The following is a 21,438-nucleotide window of genomic DNA, read 5'->3' on the forward strand; positions in this document are numbered from 1 at the left end:
GGGTTTTCCACTCGTCCCTTGGTCAACTTCCTTGGTATGTGTGCACTGAGGATCATGTTCTAGGTGCTATTCATTTGACGCATAGCACATTGGCACGTTCTAGATGGCTACTTGTGATGGTGTCTATTGCAAGTGCATAGGAGGTTGAATTTGGATTTGTAGTGGCTACACACTAATGGAATACGCATCATAATAAGATGGTTATCATTTTTGTAGGGGACTCCCTCTTCTTGGTCAAAAGATTTTGCTAAGCTTCTGACTTGATGGTCCATCGACGCATCATGATCACAAATCAACGGCTTACAACTTTGTGAATGTGGGAGGCGAGAAATTTGAGGTAAAACATGCATACTAGCTTGAGCTTGAATTTTGTGTTATTAACTTCTATTGAATCATTAATCATCGTCATATGCTATGTAGATCGACACATCCATGCTACTCTTGGTGCAACGATGCAGCCCTCCACCTCCACTCTCTAGTTCAGAGAGTGGACCGTTCTTTCGTGCACTTAGGATGAGTCCTATAGATTGTGGTATGCAAGATTATCGACCCGACTCGGCACGTGCCACTGTGGACTCTCGTGATTTGTGGTGGGAACCTGCACAACGCAACAAAGCTCGCAAACTAAAGTAGAGTGATTCAGTTAGCCCAAGTGGACTTATATATTTTGGTTGAGTTTAAACATGGGCTATAAGTTATGCACCATGTTAGGACACTTCAAGTTTGTTGGGATACTAATTGATAAAGCACCTGGTAATATTTGTACTATGTGAAAATTGGCATCCTTCAAAATTTTGAGTTTTACTGTAGTGCGCTCGAGTTTTACCAAGCATAAGTTGCTTTCATTTCAACATGAATCACACTCATCATCATAAATTGGTGTTGTCTCCTACGGTTGTCGGGATTGTACGTGTCATACCTTGGTTTGTGAGCCATTTGTTCAATCACCATGTCTATATATACATTGGTAATACACTTCAACAAAACAAAAATATGGACATCATTTAATTCTTTGCACAAAAATAAGCAGCCACGATAAGAATCGATACAAAACATAGCAACTCATATCACAACCATGCAAAGAAAGTAACAGATCATAGCTAAGATGTCAAAAGATGAATCTTCTTCCATAATGGAAGAAAACATACTATCATGCAAGGCTAGGGTCTCACAAGCCATCAAAAGGATTTCCACCGACGGGTCTGTCTTCGTCATCCTGTACATTCATAGATGTGGAAGCCTCCTCTTGCCTTACTGGCCTAGAGGAAAGCAAGGGCAACACATAATGGGTGATTATAGCCTCATCACTGTCTAGTGACGTACAAGCTCGGCCTAATCCAAAGCATCCCTAGGATGACACATCATATCTCAAGGCATAGCCCCCTACGATGACACATCATATCCAAAAAGTATGGGATTTCTAAACCATTACATCAAGACAAATTCCCATCATAATCTGGAAACATTATTAGAAAATTCGGTTCTAAAAGTTTTTGGTGTGATTTCTAAGGTCAAAATGCGGGGCATGATAGTCTGTCCTTAAACTCAATGCTCAGAAAATGAGTTATTTCGTCAACAACAATCCTAATTTCCTCTTGAATTCAAGAAATATGGAATATACCTATGAGGTCTCTTGTTATGTAGGCATGTTTTTGGGTGGGCAAGCCTGTGACAAGGGGTCCAAAGGCCCCAACACTTTTCCAAAGTGACATTTTACTGATGGACTTTGTAAGAAATTGTTTCAGTTACTTAAACTCTCCCATTTTATGACTTATGATGCATTAATGTAAGGTTATAAACAATCTAGCTTTAAAATCATTGTGTACTTGAAATTTTTGATTAAAAGTACGGCAGAAAGTAAGGAAGACAGCTTGGAAACCTTACATTAACCATGAAACTTTTGGAGAAAGTCCATCATAAAAAGCATGCCAAGCTGTCAAGCATCACTTTCATGCTATTTGAGCATGAAAGTCTATGGAATGAAAGAGCACAATCACATGGCTCTTGAGATTTAGGTGAGGAAAACAAGAAAAGGTCACTTTGTGCATATTTAGGTGACAGCTCGATGGATATCAAGGCCTTAAAAATGCAACCAAATGTTTATGGTTATAATCTTTGCTCATGCAAAATATGTATTGTGCACTCAAATCCATGATGACGGAGTGCTAAGAGTAAACAATGCGGGTATGTTTTCAAAGGTGAAGTCAGATTGAGACCAAATAATTCTAGAAACATGCTCAAGCTAGAAAGCACATGCTACAGTCTTCAAGATTATCCACAAGACTACAACCACCATCAATTCCACCCTGTCTTTAATACACCACCCCATGACTTGTTCAATGTTGCTTCTATTAGTCAAAATTTGAGACCCGCCGAATTTAGAACATTGAAGACCTCACGCTTTTTAGCCAGAAAGAGGAAAAGGAAATATTTCACTATGACACCTTAAAGATCAAAGGAGGGAGCCCCTCAACTCTATTTGGAACGCATCTCATGTCTTGAAGTGAATTGAGCACCATAGATCTTGTCAACCCAGGTTTACTTTTGTATTTCAGCCTGAAGTTACTATAAGCCTAACAAACAAATTGGCATGAGCTTCATTATCTACCAAGGCATTGGCATTGACTTCCACAATTGTAGGCATACAATCGAAGCTTGCGCTACTTATGATAAAGAGTCTTTGACTAATTTTACATAGTTCTTTCAAATTGTAAGTTTTCTCACCTTAAATCTTAAATTCAGAGATAAACTTTGAAGTTTGTCGGTTAAATGAGACATTAACAAGATACAAGATAAGTCTAGTGCCAAGAATGTAACCTCCTCAACCCAAGTAAACAGCTTTCAAATTTTTACAATTATCAAGTGTGCAAGTAGATCATAGAGACTGAAATTTATCTTGTGAGAATCATGTGCTACACAAATCTTTTACGACTCACAAAGCATAGAACGCTAGTATAACGTCAAGGCTATATAGGCTTGCTGAATTTTAAAGGCTGAAAAAGGTTTGGAGCTCATAAAAACTAGCTCCACAGTGAAGAAATTCCTTACTCAGCTAGCTCCAAATTGTTTTTCCCCCGGAGGATCTTCCTTAGCTTATTTGTCAAAGCTTGTAAAGATTTGAATTCACAGTAGAAAATACAGTAACATACATGCATTTCAATCTTGCATGCAAGCAAAAGCATAGCAAAGTATTTAGAGCAGGCATTCGATTATCTTTTGTGCAAAAAAACCATGGTAGCATGGATCAGCCTTTGCCAATGGAAGGCTTAATTAGATATTTTGATGGGTTGGAACTTGGGAGCCTCTGATGATCAAATGATTGCTATATGTGAGCATGCAAGCAAAAATGCATGTTGATGCTATTTAATTGCCTATGTGTAACTGCTAGTCGCATCGAAATATGGATGCAAATTGCTAGGAAGCATCTTAACCCACCTTATCATTCCACAACTCACATGCACATATATGCAACCACATGCATAGAAGTAGTACATCGAACCTGAGAGCATCTTCGGAATCTGCATGAGGGAGCATATAGCTTCATGCCACAGCCTATGGTGATTTGATCCGCATATCACTGAAGAAGACCGTGTAAGGCAGGTTCGTTCCATGCCATTTTCCAGACCAGCCACCGTTATTGATTGAGGAGGCATTCCATACCGAGGCATATACATACACTGGCTTTACAGGATATGGGTTATTCAACATGGCCTCTTTGGTCTTTGTCACAATCCTCACAGTTCTTCCATCCACCAGCCATCTGAAGAAAAGCTACCCAATATCAGACCATAGTTCTATTAAACATCACATGCAGACGAGTATGGAAGTATGATGCAAATATGATTTCAGTCCTTGAGTAGAATCACACACAACCTAGTCAGATTGTTATCATGTAAGAGGATATAATATAAAACACTCATTAACAATTGTGACAATACGCACTAATCATGAGAGATATCAAGACAAATCACAATAGCATGTCATAAGTCATGATTCATGAAGAAAAAAAGTGAGGTTCACACTGCAATGCACATAAGATGATAAGATAAAAGTCAAGTTGCCAGCTCATGCTAATAATGCAATCAAGCAGACGTTCTCTGGCATTTAATCAAGACTCAACTTTTATTTCTTTGATCAAACAAAGAGTGCTCAGAAAAATTGTGTCAGCTTATCGATGAAGCGGTAACACATTGTAAAGAGCCCCAAAGGGGGGGGGGGGGGGGGGGGGGGGGGGGGGGCGTAAGTTGCCCTAACAGAAACAGAGCCTGCATTATGTGGATTACAGATAAAAGGTTACATGAGACCATAGAGATTCAGATGGAAGATGTGGGTAGAGTTGTCATGTGGGACAACTTGGCAGGTTCCTGTTACCACTGTGGGAAGCTAGGGTATTTTTCAAAAAATTGCCCCACACTCAGGTCTGGTTCTGTCACAAATTGATGACGTGAATCTATACTAATAGATAATGGGGGAGGGAATTCCGGCTCCCCCCCTGCCACGCGTCAGAAGCTCAATCATCCGGCGTGTCGCCTGCAGCGTCCGGGAACACAGTGACTGAGTGACGTAGAGAGAGAGAGAGAGAGAGAGAGAGAGAGAGAGAGAGAGAGAGAGAGAGAGAGAGAGAGGCGGCAAAGCCGCCGGCTATACTAGTTTGAATAACGGAGCCGACCTGCAAATCCCGACCGAGGGGCCCAAACCCTAAGAATAAGTAGACAAAAAAGAAGAAGTTCTTACCAACTTATGGGACCCCGTCCGATGGGGCCCAAGTGTGTTGGAATTAGGGTTGCAGGAAAACACACACAGCTTGGAGAAGACGAAGGAAGCTCAAGGCACACAATAGAGAGGGTATTACTTAGTGTGCAATGAAAAGATAAGTTAGCCCTAGAGTGATGGGCGTATATACAATGCAGGGGGGGGAAAAACCTCCTAGAGAGGGAAAAAATGCCCCGACGATCCTTAGTGTGTTCACACACATCACTACCACATATATATGGTAACAAATCCCCCCTGGAGTGATGCGGTGAACGAGAGCTGGCACATAGAGTAAAGGGAAGTGCCATGCCCTGAGGACATGATCAGTCCACAAAGGGGAGTAAGCCCAAAGCTTTGCGGAAAGTTTCGAACTTCTCACGAGACAATGCCTTTGTGAAAAGATCTGCAAGGTTGTCCTGTGTTGGCACATAAGCCAAGCTGATCTCTCCTGCTGAGAGCCTCTCCTTGACATAGTGGTAATGCACCTCAATGTGCTTTGTGCGAGCATGAAAAACTGGGTTCCTCGCAACTGCCAATGCGCTCTGACTGTCAGTGTAGATAGTGTTGGCAGTGTCTTGTCCAACACCCAAATCAGCCATAAGGCATCTGAGCCATACACATTCAACCGTAGCTGTGAAGACTGTCCTGTACTCAGCCTCACAACTAGAAGTGGCCACAGTAGGTTGCTTCTTGCTCAACCATGAAATGCATGAGCTACCAAGCATGAAACAAAAACCACTTGTGGACACTCGTGTGTCAAAACAACCAGCCCAATCTGAGTCCGAAAAACCATGTAAGTCTGGCGGCAATGATCCCCCCTTGGGATAAAATAAGCCAAGATGTGAAGTGTCACTCAAGTAGCGGAAAAAAAAATCCTCTTGACAGCTTGCCAATGCTTAGACCCTGGGCTATGCGTGAATCTGCTGACCTGTGAGATTGCAAACTGAATATCCGGCCTCATGTTGCATAAATAAATGAGGTATCCAGCAGCAGATTGGTAAAGAGTGACATCTGCAGGATCACCAGCATCATGAAGACTCAATTTCAAACCTGTTTCCATGGGAGTGGCAATAGGTTTGCAATCCTCGAGTCCAAACTTACATAGCAATGTCTCTATAAAACTTTTCTGACACAAGGCAATACCACCATCACACTGCTTAAACTGTATACCCAATCTTTCATCTTGAAAGTAGCATTCAAATCAGCCTTAAATTTAGCAATATATCTCTCATTTGGTCAAGTGATCAGCAAATCATCTACATAAAGAACCACAATGAGAAGTACATCACCCTCACGCTTTACATACAATGTGCTTTCTGTTGAACTCTTACGAAAGCCTCGTTTGACCAAATGAGTGTCAGCTCACATACCATGCACGAGGAGATTGCTTCAACCCATACAAAGCTTTGTTACATTTGCACACCCTATCCTCTTGTCCTTTCTTTACAAAACCGCGAGGCTACGTTACATAAACTTCTTCAAACATCTCACCATTCAAGAAAGCAGTAACAATGTCTGATTTATGTACATCCCAACCAAAATGAGTTGCACATAGAAAACACGCAGTAGTCATACGACAAGTGGGAGCAAAAGTTTCTTCATAATCTATGCCTTTTTGCTGTGCATAACCCTTTGCAACAAGTCTAGCCTTATAGCGATCAATCTCACCATCCAACTTGCATTTCAACTTATAAACCCACTTCGTACCAATGGCCTTTTTGCCAGGAGGCAAATCACATAAAGTCCATGTGTTATTTTCTATAAGTGCATCATATTCTGATTGCATGGCAACCATCCAATTTTCTGAATTTTGTGCTTTATCAAAAGACAGAGATTCCTCAACATCATGTAAGCTAGACACAGCCAAAGCATAACAATCTAATGCATAAGATGCATGGCAAGAGCCTAAACGAGTGCGACTAGACAAAGGTGCATCCAATTTACTGTCACACAACGTATGCACCAGCCATTTTGGCATACCTCCAACCAGCTCATTTTCAGCCCTTTCCTCATCACGTACATAATGTACATCTACATCAGTAATAGGCTAATCTGTAACATTTTCCGAAACCCCCATAGGCTGTACATTTGCCTCATTGGAATTTACATTCGTACTTCCACCATTGAAAGAGGCAACAAAGTGTCATAAATGTCCTGTGAGAGCAAGGGCTCAATAGAATCTTCCATAAACACAACATCCTGTAAGACCAAGATACGCTTGTTTGCAGATGATACAACCTGTAACCTTTGCTTTCAGCACTATAACCAACAAAAATACATTTGACAGCCTTATCATCCAATTTTCTGTGTTGTGTTTGTGGCACCAAAGCATATGCCAAACAGCCAAAAACACGCATATGCTCAATAGAAGGCTTTCTATCATGCCATGCTTCATATGGAGTAAGAGATTGCAAAGCTTTCATAGGACACCTGTTTAGTACATAAGTGGCACACATGATGGCCTCAAGCCAAAAAGAATGCGGCAAAGCTTGACTTTTGACCATACATCTTGCCATTTCCGTAAGTGACTTGTTTTTCCTCTCAACAACACCATTTTGTTGAGGCGTATAAGGCATTGTACATTGGTGTTTGTTGAGGCGTATATGTCTCATGAATTTAATGCATTTCAGGCTAGTCTTATCCCCCCCTCGATCGGAACGGAGGGTGCCCATAGTACATTTCGAGACATTTTCAGCCATAGCCAGAAATTGTTTGAAGCACATAAATACTTCGGACTTCGCTTTAAGCGGAAATACCCATGCATGCCTAGAGTAATCATTAATGAAAGTCACGAAGTAAAGGTAATTGCCCAAGGACGGAGTTTGCATGGGCCCACAAACATCACTATGCACAAGCTGCAACCTGCATGTGGCCCTACTGAACCATCCTCTGGAAACTTAGAACGCTGCATCTTACCCAAAATACATCTCCCCTCAGCAGCAAACATCTTGAACACATCTGTGTTGTTGTCAGCCATGGTAAATGTTGCACTTAAAGTAAAAATTGCTCGAAAAGAGGAGAAATGAAGCAGGAACAACAAGTGCTATATAGCACAAACCGTAGAAGACTGCAAGGGACCTATCATGCAGAAAACGACACTGACAAAAATTCTACACAAAATGACAAAATAGTCAATGCAATATTGCTTGTAGTGGAAACAGAGGCCAAAATGAGCCCAAATCAAAAATCTGAGCAAGTGAGCAGAAATCGGAGAAAGTGAGCAAGCGTGTGCTGGAGCTGCTGACGACTAAGCCTGGGAGAACGCAACCTGCTCTGATACCAATTGTTGGAATTAGGGTTGCACAAAAACACACGGCTTGGAGAAGACGAAGGAAGCTCAAGGCACACAACAGAGAGTGTATTACTTAGTGTGCAATGGAAAGATAAGTTAGCCCTAGAGTAATGGGCATATATACAATGCATGGGGGAGAAAACCTCCTAGAGACGGAAAAAATGCCCCGGCGGTCCTAAGTGCGTTCACACACATCACTACCACATGTATATGGTAACGAAGTGACACAAGAGAATACGATAAAGCAGGACCCACATACACAGAAAAAGACTTGCGCAGAAACTGATGACGTGGCAGCTGTACGAACAGCCCGGATTTTGCATTGACTACTGACGTAGCAACCTATACGGATTTTTGCGTTTCACGCTGACAAACTGTATGGATTTCCGTGATTTGTGCTCGCTGATTTTCACGCCAGCTTTTGGGTCAGTTGCTTTTGAGTTTGAAGCTTCTCATTGAAACTGCTTTTAATGGCCAAGGGCCTTTAAATATGAGGCTAGGGCTCATTCTCGGGCACTCTTCTGGGAGAAGGTGCAGAGCGTGGAGTATCGGCTTGTACTGTATTGATGCAATATAAAGAAATACCGAAAGGGGCGCCAAGGTTCGGGGCCAATACTCTCTGGGGTGGAATTCCGTCACTCCATCGCGTGTCATCTCTTTCAGTTCAGTTGTTGCTGAAGTGCTAAAAGTATGCTCAGTCTGCTCTTTTCTATTGGTACGTTGTGCCCGTCTTGTGACGGATTCTATTTTATTGATACCAGCATACCCTAGGAGTAAAACCCTTGTTCCCAAAGAGCAGATCTTTGGTAATGCAATGGTAGACCTGGGGGGATTCCTTCCACTACCCTGCCCCCTAGCTCACAAGGGGGAACAGATACATCTCCCCCTCAGGCATCCAATGCCAAACAACCCCCACCCTCAGGTCCTATAGCCCCTAAAACCCCTTCATTTGCTAGACCCCAAGGACACATAGTGGAGCTGTTACCAAGGGGAATGCAAAAAGGACACTTGTAGCTATGGCCTCTAAATCTAGAAACCCAAAAGGGGGAGACAAAGGCAAGAGACCTATTGACCAGAAGGGCTTTATGCAACTAAAGAAACCCTTCAAGCCAAGGAATATGGCTTCTGAATACATATCATCCCCAATATGTTTGATGTTTTACATGAAGTTCCTTCACCAGACACCCTAGTTGCTATAGATGAAGCGGTCCAGAATTACAACAAAGCAACAGAAGGAGGGGATCCCCTCAATGAACATTGCCACTTACAACATTAAGGGCCTCAATGACAAAACCAAGCTGACTTGGATGTAGTGTTCATGTAAGAGTATAAGATGCATAAAAGGGCAGGCTCTCCTATACAGTGTCGAGGATATAATATGTACTACGGTGGAAAGGATTACTCTGAGGTGCTTACTGTCCACAAATCTTCTCTAAAGCCAGCATGGCCTTTAGACCTACATGTCCAGACAAGTCCATTAGATTAGGACCTACATGTCCAGATGAGTCTATTAGAGTAGGTTTTCTAGTTTTGGAACCCTCTTGCATAAATGGTTTGTATACGCGTTTTGACAGGTGTTATTACATTAATGTGGACATCTGGCATGACGTGCATGTAGTTCTAGGTTAGAGGAATCCAACGAGCCATTCCCCGCGTCGATCGGATTCCCGGGTGGGCAGATGTGCAACAGTTTCACCCAGACTGGCATCCCCTAGCCTAACTTATGAATAAATCAATTTATTGATTTGGTGGACGGATTCCGCTACCTCAACCTAAATAAATTCATATAGGTAGATTCCTAACCTATAAAGGGAGCAGCTTGCCCAGTTTCTCATCAAAGATAATGCATCGCACCCTGTCCTCATTCGAGGCGAGAGTGGTATTCCCGCTCTCCCTCTCATCTCTCACGTCTAGGAAAATAGAGAGCTACGTCGGGGAGCCCAAGAGGCGGTCATCTATGTCAACCCCACATCAAGTAACTTAGGTATTCTTGAGAGGTATAGTGAAGGTTTTGTCAAGGTCAATTCCGTAATTCCCAGGATCATCATTCCCCTACACACCATACCCATCGACCTATGAACATTGCCTCCGACCAATTGCATGACGCAAAACACATAGGTAAAATTTTATCTCCATCGGATAAAGAGAAGCCCAAACCAGGTGAATTCTTGTTTAGGAGGCTTTGCCTTCCCAAGGTACACTCGTTTGGTTTACCAATTCTCTTTGTTCATAAGAAACCAAACTCATTTCACCTTTGTGTGTATTTCAGGGCACTCAAGACAAGGATGGTCAAATTCCGGAAGCAGACCTCACATGGTCGTTCCTTTGGAGCGTCTACAGGAGACAGCGAGTTTCCAAAGTAGACCTATCAAGGTGCCACCACAAAGGTGGACTTCCAAGGAGCAATCCAAAAGAAGAACCACCGGAGATCATTGTTCCCAATCAAAGTCATCAAGCCAAAGCATTTTCCAATGCTTCAATTTTAGTTTGGCAATAAGAAGGAAGCAAAGCAACATTTCCTCAAGTTCAAGGATCGAGAAACGCATGAAGGGGCTTGGGTGGACGAGGAATTTATTTTTTTCACCGACTACCTAGATTTGGTAGCCTCATACAAGAAGGCCATGCAGATCCGTACCGGTATCTCACCTTAAGCAGGTCTGTATGCCACATGGACATGCTTCATTGACTTCCACAGCCAGTTTTCCCCTTCTTCCTATCTCCTTCTTCCTAGATAGGAGTGTCTAGAATTCTTAAGCAGATCAGTACCGGTATCTCACCTTAAGCAGGTCTGTATGCCACATGGACATGCTTCATTGACTTTCACAACCAGTTTTCCCCTTCTTCCTAGATAGGAGTGTCTAGAATCCTAGGAGGATTAGAACCGGCAATTTTGCAGGCCTGTTCGCAAGACCAACATGTCCAAACGAGTCCATTAGATTAGGTTTTCCAATTTTGGAACCCTCTTGCATAAATGGTTTGTATACGCGTTTTGACAGATGTTATTACACTACGGTGGGCATCTAGCATGATGTGCATGTACTTCTAGGTTAGAGGAATCCAACGAGCCATTCCTTGTGTCGATCGGATTCCCAAGTGGCCGATGAGTGAGCGACAGCTTCACCCAGACTAACTCCCCTAGCCTACCTTATTAATAAATCAATTTATTGATTTATTTAATGTAGATTCTTATTCTATAAAGGGAGCAGCTTGCCCAGCGTTTTTAGTCAGACTGCAACGCGCTAGAGGAGTAGGCAGCCTAGCATTTTCTAGCAAAAGGAGCTAGCGTTTTTTTTCAGTTTCCAGTCCTAGCGTTGCTCCCTCCCCCACACATCAGCCAATGTTTTCAGTTTTCAGCCCTTACGTCGCTGGAAGTGCACGAGATCTGCAAGTGTTGGCGGTTTTAGATGCGGTCCGGTACTTCGGCAGCCCATTGAGCCTCCCCTCAGCCATTCCCTTGCCGGCATTGAGTGCTCGATTGCTGCCCATCATCGCCATCATCAAGATCTGCGTTTTCAGCCCTGCTTTACGCAAGAGATCTGCTGTGTTTTATGTCGCAAGTCTGCATTTTTGCAGCAAACTTTCAGCCCTTCATTCATCTCACATTGAGAGCATTCAGCCCCAAATCTTCCTCTCGGTAGTAATCCGCAATCCCACATCGAGAAGGATCCAAAGACGCATCAATTCAGCCCCGGAGGTGCCTTGTCTTGAGGAGTTACCGTGGCGACAATCATCATTCAATTCAATAGAGTCTCCACTTGAGGTATTGCATTGTGTGTACATTCCAAAATCCATTTACACAATCTAAACCAAATACCACATCAGCAACGGTGTGGGGGGGCCTTGAGAGGGTTGGTTGGGACCCCATCGGGTGTCGCTCCCCTCCTCTCTCTTTCTCTCTCCCTCTACACATCTCTATTGCATTCTCTCATCCCCTCTCTTTCTATCACCCAAGTGTGGTAGATTGGTTATGCCATTTCCCTCTTGAATAACAGGTCTTGAGTTCAACTCTCCTCATCGGCTAGATCTTTAAGGTCTCTTGAGATAGTTTCCTACGACATTAAAACTCTCTTCTTCTTCTTCTTCTTCTTCTAAGAGAAAAGTAAAAGGAACCCACATTCAAGCTAAAAGGAATCACTAACGCAAGGAAAGAAAGTAAAGGATTGTGGAAATGTAAAACTAGATCTTCACCATTTCAATTCCGTTGCACCTGGCACCACATTTAAGGACACTAAAGCACAAAATAGCAAGCAAGAGCATTGGGAATGTCACAAACTAATGACGTGGCTGCCCATTGCAACACACATCAACCCTACAGACCCCAGAGACTGTTTGATTGTCCCGTAAACTGTGGAGGGCTGGCCACGTGGCAGCAGTACGAACATCTGTGATTTACGGCGCTTTTTGCGCCAACCTGCGTCAGATTTTGGCCTTGCTTTTTGCTACGCAAAACAGCATGAGAAAGAGAGAGAGACTCTTGCTTTTTGAAGGTTGCTTTATTAAAGCATAAGAGCTTGAGAGAGAGAGATTCCTTCTACTTTATTTATGAAAGCTTTTAAGTTTTCAGCTTTTAAAAAGAAGCTTTTGGGGCTCTGCTTTTGGCATCCCTTGTACACTTTAAATATGTGAGCAGGCCTCTCACAACTCAAAGCATCTGGACGCAAAGTCTGAGTGTGAGCGCCCCTGCCCGCACTCTTGTACTTTGAACTCAGATTAATACAAAAAGAAATACCGAAAGGGGCGCCAGTCTTTGGGGCCAATATCTCTAGGCACGGAACTCCGCCGGGCCAGTGTTAAATCAATTGTGAACTGTGAACTGTTTTGAAGTGGTTATTTAGTGCTGTCGTGGTAGATTCTTGACTTGGAGTATCCAAGTCTATTACAGTGGTATCAGAGCATGGCCGATTTCTCTTCTACCTGAAATCCGATCCCAAAATTTTTTTTCGCGGCACCTATGGCTTCACGCAAGGATTAGTCGACTCTCTCTGCATCCGAAGAGGCAGCAAGGGATCACAATCAAGATTCCGGCAAGGAGTATGGCCCGCCTCGGCCTACTCAGGCAGAGCGTCGAGAGATGGAGCGTCGTCAATTGATCGGCGATGCAACAAAGATGATGCTCAATTTTGCGAAGGATCCAAAATTTGCAAAATATATGAGAGAGACTTCTTTTCAGGAAGTGCATGCGTAGTGGCAGAAAACCACAACACCACCCTCAAAACCCGCTCTCAAGAAACCTTCTGCTCACAAGAAATATTCAGAGAAGGAATTAGAAGAGGTGGTTGATGCACGGATTGCTCAGCTTTTTGACGCGTAAAACAAAGCTAAAAAGCACGGCAAAAAGCAGAAGAAAGGCACTGACTTCCCGGGTTATTTGGGTCGTCAGTCGACATTTGAAAAGGCAAAGAAACAGAAGAAGCGTGTTCGATTTGAAGAAGTACCCAGTTCTTCTTCTTCTTCTTCTTCTTCTGACAGTTCTTCTAGCTCATCTGACTCAAGCGAAGAAGACCGCAAAGGCAAAAAGCGAAGCAAGAAACAACGCTTCGGAAAGGGCAAGAAAAAGGCAAAGAAGTCTAAATCTCGCCCAGTGACTGACAGTTCTATAGAGGACTCGTCTACAGACAGTTCAGACTCTGACGACAGCAACTTTTATGCAAAGAAGAAGAATTTTTATAAAGCCAACCAATATGACTTTCTGGAAGATAAAAGCAAGAAGGTCCGAGAGTTTAAGGAAGGTGGACAGTCAATTAAATTTGACACGTTTTCGGGATATAGAGATTCTTTGAAGGCTTTGTCTTTTGTACAATAGTTTGACATCGCTTTCGCGGGAGGACGCTACTCAAAGCACTCTAAGATTTGCAGAGCTGCCTCTTACTCTAAGGGGAATGCTCGAACTAGGTGGTCCACGCTTCTTTTAAACAAGACTATGCTAGTTAAATGGCTGAGATTTAAGAAGCTTTTGATTTCTTCTTGGCTGACTCAAGAGTATGAACGCGATATACGAGCTACTTGGAACCATCTTCGGATGACCAAGAAAGATACATTGGAGGCTTATTGCGAGAGATTCTGGAGCTCTTTTCTACCCGCCTCTTCATTCAAGAAGATCTCGTTCAGAGAACAGATTGAGCGATTTACCTTGGGTCTACCTACAAAGATCCGAGATCACTGCTTGGAACAGAAGTCAGCTTCTATTCAGGAGTTGATGAGTCATGCGAAACGGGGTTTTGCCATTCACTCTAGCAGTCTGACCTACCCCACCGATGAGGTCATGACACAACGAGCCGAACAGACTTCAGCAAATGAAAGTAGAAAGAGAAAGAGCAACCCAGAAAAGAAGGATGCACGACCCAAGCTTACTCCTCGGGAGAGAGCTCGCTTCATCAGGGAGGGGAAGTGCTTCGGATGCGGGGAACCTGGACATATCTCCGCAAAGTGCCCTAAAAGGCATAGAAAGAACAGAATGACAAGGACGACGAAAGGCCAGAGAGTTCGAGAGCACCTGAGGAACGTGGAAGAAAAGGCAAGATGAAAACAGGACTGGTTCTAGATTGTGTGGGTACCGATCCCAACACAATGGACGAGAGTACAAAACTTTGTCGAGCTTGGGGCAAAGTGAAAGACCAAGAGGTCCTGATCTTCTTTGATGGAGGAACCAAGGCCAACTTTATTTCACAGGAATTGGCGGCGCAGCTCGAGATCACTCCTGATCGCATAAACCACTTGCGGAGGCTGTTCTAGTGGCACCCGGCAGGGACGTAGCCATTACACCTGTTATTGGCAAACTTTGGTTGCATTATCAGGGGTATTTGGGGCATGAGGACTTTTACATAATGCCTTTGGAAGGTTGTGGTGTTCTCTTGGGAATTCCCTGGCACCACAAGAACAACGTCGTGGTCGACTATCGGGCAAGGAAAGCGACATTGACTACAGAGAAGGGAAGAACCATTGTACTTGACGTTAAACTGAAGGGTGAGTCTGTCCCTATTGTATCGGCTTCGGCCATTTCTAAATTAATGAAATCCAGTCTGTTTGTTTACTCGATCTTTATGAAAGAGTTGAGTGATAAGGATAGGACAAATATGTCTAAACTTGATAAAGAACGCCAAGATTCTCCACTCTCACGCCGATTGCTTCTCAGAGGGCCTACCAGGCGAGTTACCACCTGCTCGTCCTGAAGATCATACCATTGAACTGATACCTGGAAGCACACCACCGAACCAACCGGCCACCTTACCGTGTGAGCCGAGCACAGAATGAAGAGATTATGAACCAAGTGAAAGACCTCCTGGAAAAGGGTCTTGTCCAGCCTAGTACTTCACCGTATTGCTCTCCAGTGTTGTTGGTTTTGAAGAAAGACGGATCTTGGAGAATGTGCATCGATTATAGAGCTCTCAACAAAATCACCATCAATAACAGATTTCCGATTCCTAGGATCGATGATATACTCGACAGGTTACAGAGATCCTCGTGCTTTAGCAGGATTGATTTGAAGAGTGGATATCATCAGATCAGAATTGCGCCGGGAGACGTCTACAAGACAGCATTTCGGACGACTTTTGGGTTATTTGAGTTTTTGGTGATACCTTTTGGCTTAACCAATGCTCCTGTGACATTAAACCGGATGATAGACAGGATTTTCCAAGAGTACAGGCTATTTGTTGGCACTTTCTTTGACAATATCAATGTTTTCTCCAAGAATGAGGCAGAACATAGAGATCATCTGCTTCAGGTCTTTTAGGCATTACGAGATCAAAAGTTAGTGATTAATGCAAAGAAAAGTGAATTTTTCCTACCAGAGATACACTTTTTAGAACACATTGTGTCAACAGCAGAAGTGCAAATGGATCCGGCCAAGATAGAGACTATCCGTGATTGGCCTGATTTGAAGAATGTCCATGAAGTTAGAAGCTTCTTGGGACTGTGTTCGTACTACAGGCGGTTCATTCGAAAGTTTGCGGAGGTTGCTTCCCCTTTGCATGTCTTGACACACAAAGGAGTCCCTTTCTCGTGGGGACCCACAGAGGTGACTGCCTTTCAGACATTGAAAGAAAAATTGACTACGGGACCAGTTTTGACTCTGTCAGACTTGCAGAAGACTTTTGAAGTATATTGTGATGCTTGTGGTCGTAGTCTGGGTGCGGTCTTAATGCAAGAAGGCCATGTCATTGCTTCCGAGAGCCGATTGTTCTCAAGGTCGGAAATGACAGCACAGAGCTTTTGGCGGTTATCCATGCTCTTACTCAGTGGCGGCACTACCTACTTGGAGTGGATTTTACTATCTTTACAGACCATCAAAGTTTGCGCTACTTCACAGTCAGAAAAGCAGATGCGGTGGGCGAACATCTTGTCACAGTTTCACTTCCAGATTGTCCATGTTCAGCGAATGTGGTGGCAGATGCTTTGTCTCGGAAACCGTTGGTTCTGGCTATTTCCGCGATACATCATAGGAGCTTCGAGGCCCAGATCTTCAGATTACATGGCATACCTGAGAGGATCATCTCCGACAGGGACCCCAGATTTACGAGTTTGTTTTGGAAAGCAATTTGGGAGAACATTGGCACGCGGTTGCAATTCTCGTCATCGTTCCACCCACAGACTGACGAGCAATCTGAGATTGCCAATTCAGTGGTTTTAGATTTATTGAAGTCTTATATCTCGGATCAGAAGACTCAATGGGAAAAGTATCTACCTTTGGTGGAATTTGTCTGAAGGCAGTTCTTGGTTAAGTTCAAGAACTATCCTGCATTGGATGCGAAGTGGATGGAGGAGGAGGACCTAGCAGATACTCCTCAGATTGTGAAACTTTACCTCGAAGCTTTTGGTTTAGCATAGTCTACTTCAAAGGGAACCCAGAATTTAGCTTGGCCGGAGATCTGGTGCAGTGGGATGCACAAGAGGGGAGTTACTCTGCTCCTTTGTCGACAGATGCCTTGATTTTTGTATACTAAAGTCACTGATGTCTCTTTGAGCTTCAGGGATACTGAGAGCTGACATTATTCTGTTGTATGACTTTATGAAATGGAATTCCGGAATATGAAACTGATTTGTTATTGACTTGTTTTTTTAAGTGCAGGAACTGATAGACGAAATGACTGCAGCATTTTGGTCTAATTGATCTCGAATAGACATGGTTGCAATAGGGGTTAGTCAATCGGACATCTATGAGGTCCCGATTGGATCTAAATGCGATTGCTAGCTACATTGGCGATAAATCATGTTCTAAGATCCGAATGAATGTTGAATGTGATTTGCCATGTGATGTCCTGTGATGTCTTGTGATGTCATGTGATGTGACTGTTGATTGGTACATGTGCTAGATGTGTGTTCCTAGTGCGTCGGTACTAACAGTCAGTGTCTGTTAAGACAGTTTATGGCTTCTGTCTGTTTTGCAGGTGTAATCGAGGGCGATTACAATGCTTTCAAGAGGGGGGTATGTCACAAACTGATGACGTGGCTGCCCATTGCAGCACACATCAACCCTACAGACCCCCGGAGATACTCTCTACCCTGTGGGAACCCCGGAGAGCATCAGAAAATGCTGACATGTCTGACTGTCCCGTAAACTACGGAGAACTAGCCACATGGCAGCAGTACGAACGTCCGTGATTTACGACGCTTTTTGCGGCAGCCTACATCAGATTTTGGCCTTGCTTTTTGCTACGCAAAACAGCGAGAGAGACTCTTGCTTTTTGAAGGCTGCTTCATTAAAGCATAAGAGCTTGAGAGAGAGAGATTCCTTCTGCTTTATTTATGAAAGCTTTTAAGTTTTCAGCTTTTAAAAAGAAGCTTTTGGGGCTCTGCTTTTGGCATCCCTTGTACTCTTTAATATGTGAGCAGGCCTCTCACAACTAAGAGCATCTGGACGCAGAGTCTAAGCGTGAGCGCCTGCCCGCACTCTTGTACTTTTGAACTCAGATTAATACAAAAAGAAATACCAAAAGGGGCGCCAGTCTTTGGGGCCGATATCTCTAGGCACGGAACTCCGTCGGGCCAGTGTTGAATCAATTGTAAACTGTGAACTGTTTTAAAGTGGTTATTTGGTGTTGTCGTGGTAGATTCTTGACTTGGAGTGTCCAAGTCTTCCAAGGAAGCCCTTCAGCAACACTATAGTATGACCGATGCCTGGCAAGCTGTAGGAAACACAGATTCTGGCTACATGTTTCACTCTTTATCACATACACAATCTTGGTCCAAGCTGGACAGAATTTACTTGCTAGGGAAAGACTTGCTTCCTCATGAGGCCCATGTTTTCACTGGAGATCCAACAATCTTTATCAAACCACTTCTCCCTAGTTCTTCGTTGGGAAAAAAGTGTAACTGTAAGGTGCAGCGGAAGTGAATGTTGAACTTTGCTCAAGATGAGTGCTCCGAACTGTGCTCAAGGGTTCCTTTTACTTACGGAAGGGAGAGCCTTCCATTCTTTTAGTGAGAGAGTGCAATGGACACAAACAAAGTGGATAAACACTGTGAAGAAGGTGCTGAGACTGAGAGATAGAGAGAAGAATACGACACCAAAATGTTGTCAAAACCCTTCTCCTAAGGCCCCACTCTCTATGGCGAGAGCGGTCTACTATTGATTGCACAAATCTCTACAATGCTTGGGACTTGCCGACGACGATGAGGACGACGATGAGACGGGCTGAAATCTGAAAACGCTTATGGCCGAAATCTGCAAATCTTCTATCTACTGAATTCTGACTCTATGTCGGTGACGACGGCGATGACAATGCGACGAGGACACGCTGAAAACGCAGATGCTGAAATCTGCCTTTTCCGCGCAAAAACTGCAAACTTCAGTGGATCTAACAGTGCAGCGAGGATCTGTTGCGGGAAGGTGAGATCTGCGAGGTTTGGGGGTTCTACTGCGGTATGTCTATGCTGAAAACTGAAAACTGAAAACACTGGTGCATATGTTGAAGCCGTCGCAAGAATCTACAAAACGCTAAGGTTGCTACATGATCCAAAAACGCTAGGGCTGAATCTGTCTTGCTGTCGCGAGATTGTCTTGCAAATGCAAAACGCTAGGCTGGTGGCTGGAACTTGCTACTGCCGGGCTGATCTGCTATCCAAAAACGCCAGGGCTTTTGGGGGGTTGGGGGGGGGGGGGGGATCTTGCTGAGAAGGTGCTTGATGAACAAAGTGTTCCTGCTGCCTCTTCTGCCAGATTGTGCTAGTGCTAGGTTTACTTATATACTTGCTTGCTAAATTTGCCCTACCTAGCTCCCAACAAAGGTCACTTAAAAATAATAAGTGAAAATTGGCTAAAATAGGAAAAATAGGTCTATGCATGGTAAAAATTCTCTTGATGGGTTTTGATGGAAATCTGATGATCATTCTATGTGCAACCAAAGGATATGCATCTACTCTAAGTGTCTGGACATGCACGGTCTGCGAACAGACTCACAAAAGTGTCAGAACACTTCCTAATCTAACTGAACTGAACCCATGTCATGAAGTAGCTTGTCCACGTACACATAGGGTTAAATGTGTCATGTGACATCCCCTCCTTTTCAAAGCGAGATACTGGTACCGAACTGTATGGTGTCAAGGGAGATCGCCAACAGCGTCTGGAATCCTGGAAAGGACTCTTCGCCGGCCCACTCTGATGTGTGGGTCGTGCGATACTTGACCTTCATAAAGGTCTGCAACGCTTGCTTCTTTGGGCCACGCCGAAAGCGACAAAGTCATATGTGGCTCCTTCAATGCTTCAACTTCGTCTATAGTCATGCGTCTACCTTCTTCAAGAATCTCCGAGGATGAAAAATCATGAAACCACTTCCAACACAAAAACATGAACATACCAATTCCATGTAAAGTGACTGGAAAAATTCTAGTCTTCTTTAAAGACTGTGCATGCAATGTAGATGAACATATAGATGGAGTGCCAAACCGTTCATCAAACACACACAAACAATGGATTCGAACCTTGTCTTTCTGATCTAAATCTATCAACTGTGGCAAATCACAATGAAAATGTTGATGCTTGATGCTCAATCCTTCTTGCCCTTTTTCGGATACTATGTCATGCCAAGGAAGAGACATGCAATGTGAATTCCTTGAGTGCAAACATTTCATCTTTTCATGAGTAATCCGTATACGTCCGTGCTCATTCATGAGTGAATCGTGTTCATCGTGCAATATGGCATACCTATGAAAAGGGAGCACATAAGGACGGTGGCTTAAATACACGAAAGCATCACAAAGGAAACACTCGAACAATGCGTACTGACTAATCATGCGTATACACAATACTTCTTGTGGGGGTTCTTTGGATCTCGACTCGAGAGCCAAGATCGGTTCTTCGTGATTGATCAAATATGCAAGCTTCGGACATGTTCTTTTTATGTGACCCTTAATGTGATAATGTTAACAACGACCTTCCTTAGAATAAATGCTTTGCTCTTCCGACATGATGTATCCTCCTAAAATTCCTTGTTCTGCCTTTTTATATGGAGTGAGCTTAGTTTTAGCAATTGTGTTAGCTTTACCCTTAGGTTCATTTGGAGAGTTCTTTTTGGAGAGACTATTGGAAGATTGGTTAGAAGAGTTACCATTCTGAAGAGTCTGAGTGGTACTTAGAGAAGTCTTGTTTTCCTTAGGCTTTCCCTTGTTGTGCTTCATTTCCTGTGCAAGAGCAATCGCTACTGCCTCGTTGAGATAGATTGGGTCGAGGACTTCGACATCAAACCTGATATAGTCGTCCAACCCGAAAATGAAAGCCTCCTTGCGCTCATCATCCGATTTGCGCAATTGGGTGCCGAGCTGCAAAACACGATTAGAGAAAAACATAACTGGCATACCATTTTTCTGAGACTGCACTAATCGTCTTTCAACCGTGCTAAGTACTGTGGAGGCATAAACCGCACCTTAAGCTTGTCTTGGAAGTCGGCCCAATTGAAGGAAAGGGGCGTGCCTTCCTCGGCTTCCTCTAGGTGCACGGTCAAACTGTACCTCTTGCCATGCGTGGTACCAATTAATGGTATCACCGGCAAGGTACATAGCTGCCGTCAAAACCTCGCTATTTCCTGTCTTCCTAGTTGTCGCAAAATAAGCATTAAATTGATGCAACGAAGAATTAATAATCGTAGCATTCATCTTACTATCATACTTACTGAACGTGATCTTCTCTGTGACGGGGTTGTTGGAGTCCAAATCTTGGCGTGCGCCACTTGATGAACCACCAACATCTTTGTCTTGCTTGGGTCTCGAGGTGAGAGTCTGTCGGACCAACTCTTGCATGCATAGGTCTCTCCACACCTCACGCTCTGCCTCCAAAGCCGCTCGTCTGTCTTCGATCCCCAAGCGCGCTTGCTCACGCTCACGCTCAATAGCTGCCTTTCTTTCTGCTTTTCTTTCTTTTCGTTCATCGCGCTTGCGTTCCAAGGCAATGCGAGTCGCTT

At 43.7% G+C, this 21,438-nt stretch overlaps 1 pseudogene across 1 annotated transcript in view; it reads right to left on the reverse strand.

The window, feature by feature from the left end:
• Positions 1 to 2,799: 2,799 nt before the first annotated feature.
• The window catches only part of LOC147439054 (uncharacterized), a 64,245-nt pseudogene continuing 45,606 nt past the window's right edge, over positions 2,800 to 21,438 (reverse strand). Inside the window, exon 12 of the transcript XR_015184424.1 lies at positions 2,800 to 3,760. The product of XR_015184424.1 is annotated as an uncharacterized LOC147439054 (transcript). The remainder of the gene's footprint in view (positions 3,761 to 21,438) is intronic.

Source organism: Adiantum capillus-veneris, chromosome 16, assembly GCF_014529385.1.
Source record: "Adiantum capillus-veneris isolate H3 chromosome 16, ASM1452938v2, whole genome shotgun sequence".
In the NCBI taxonomy this organism is placed as follows: Eukaryota; Viridiplantae; Streptophyta; class Polypodiopsida; order Polypodiales; family Pteridaceae; genus Adiantum; species Adiantum capillus-veneris.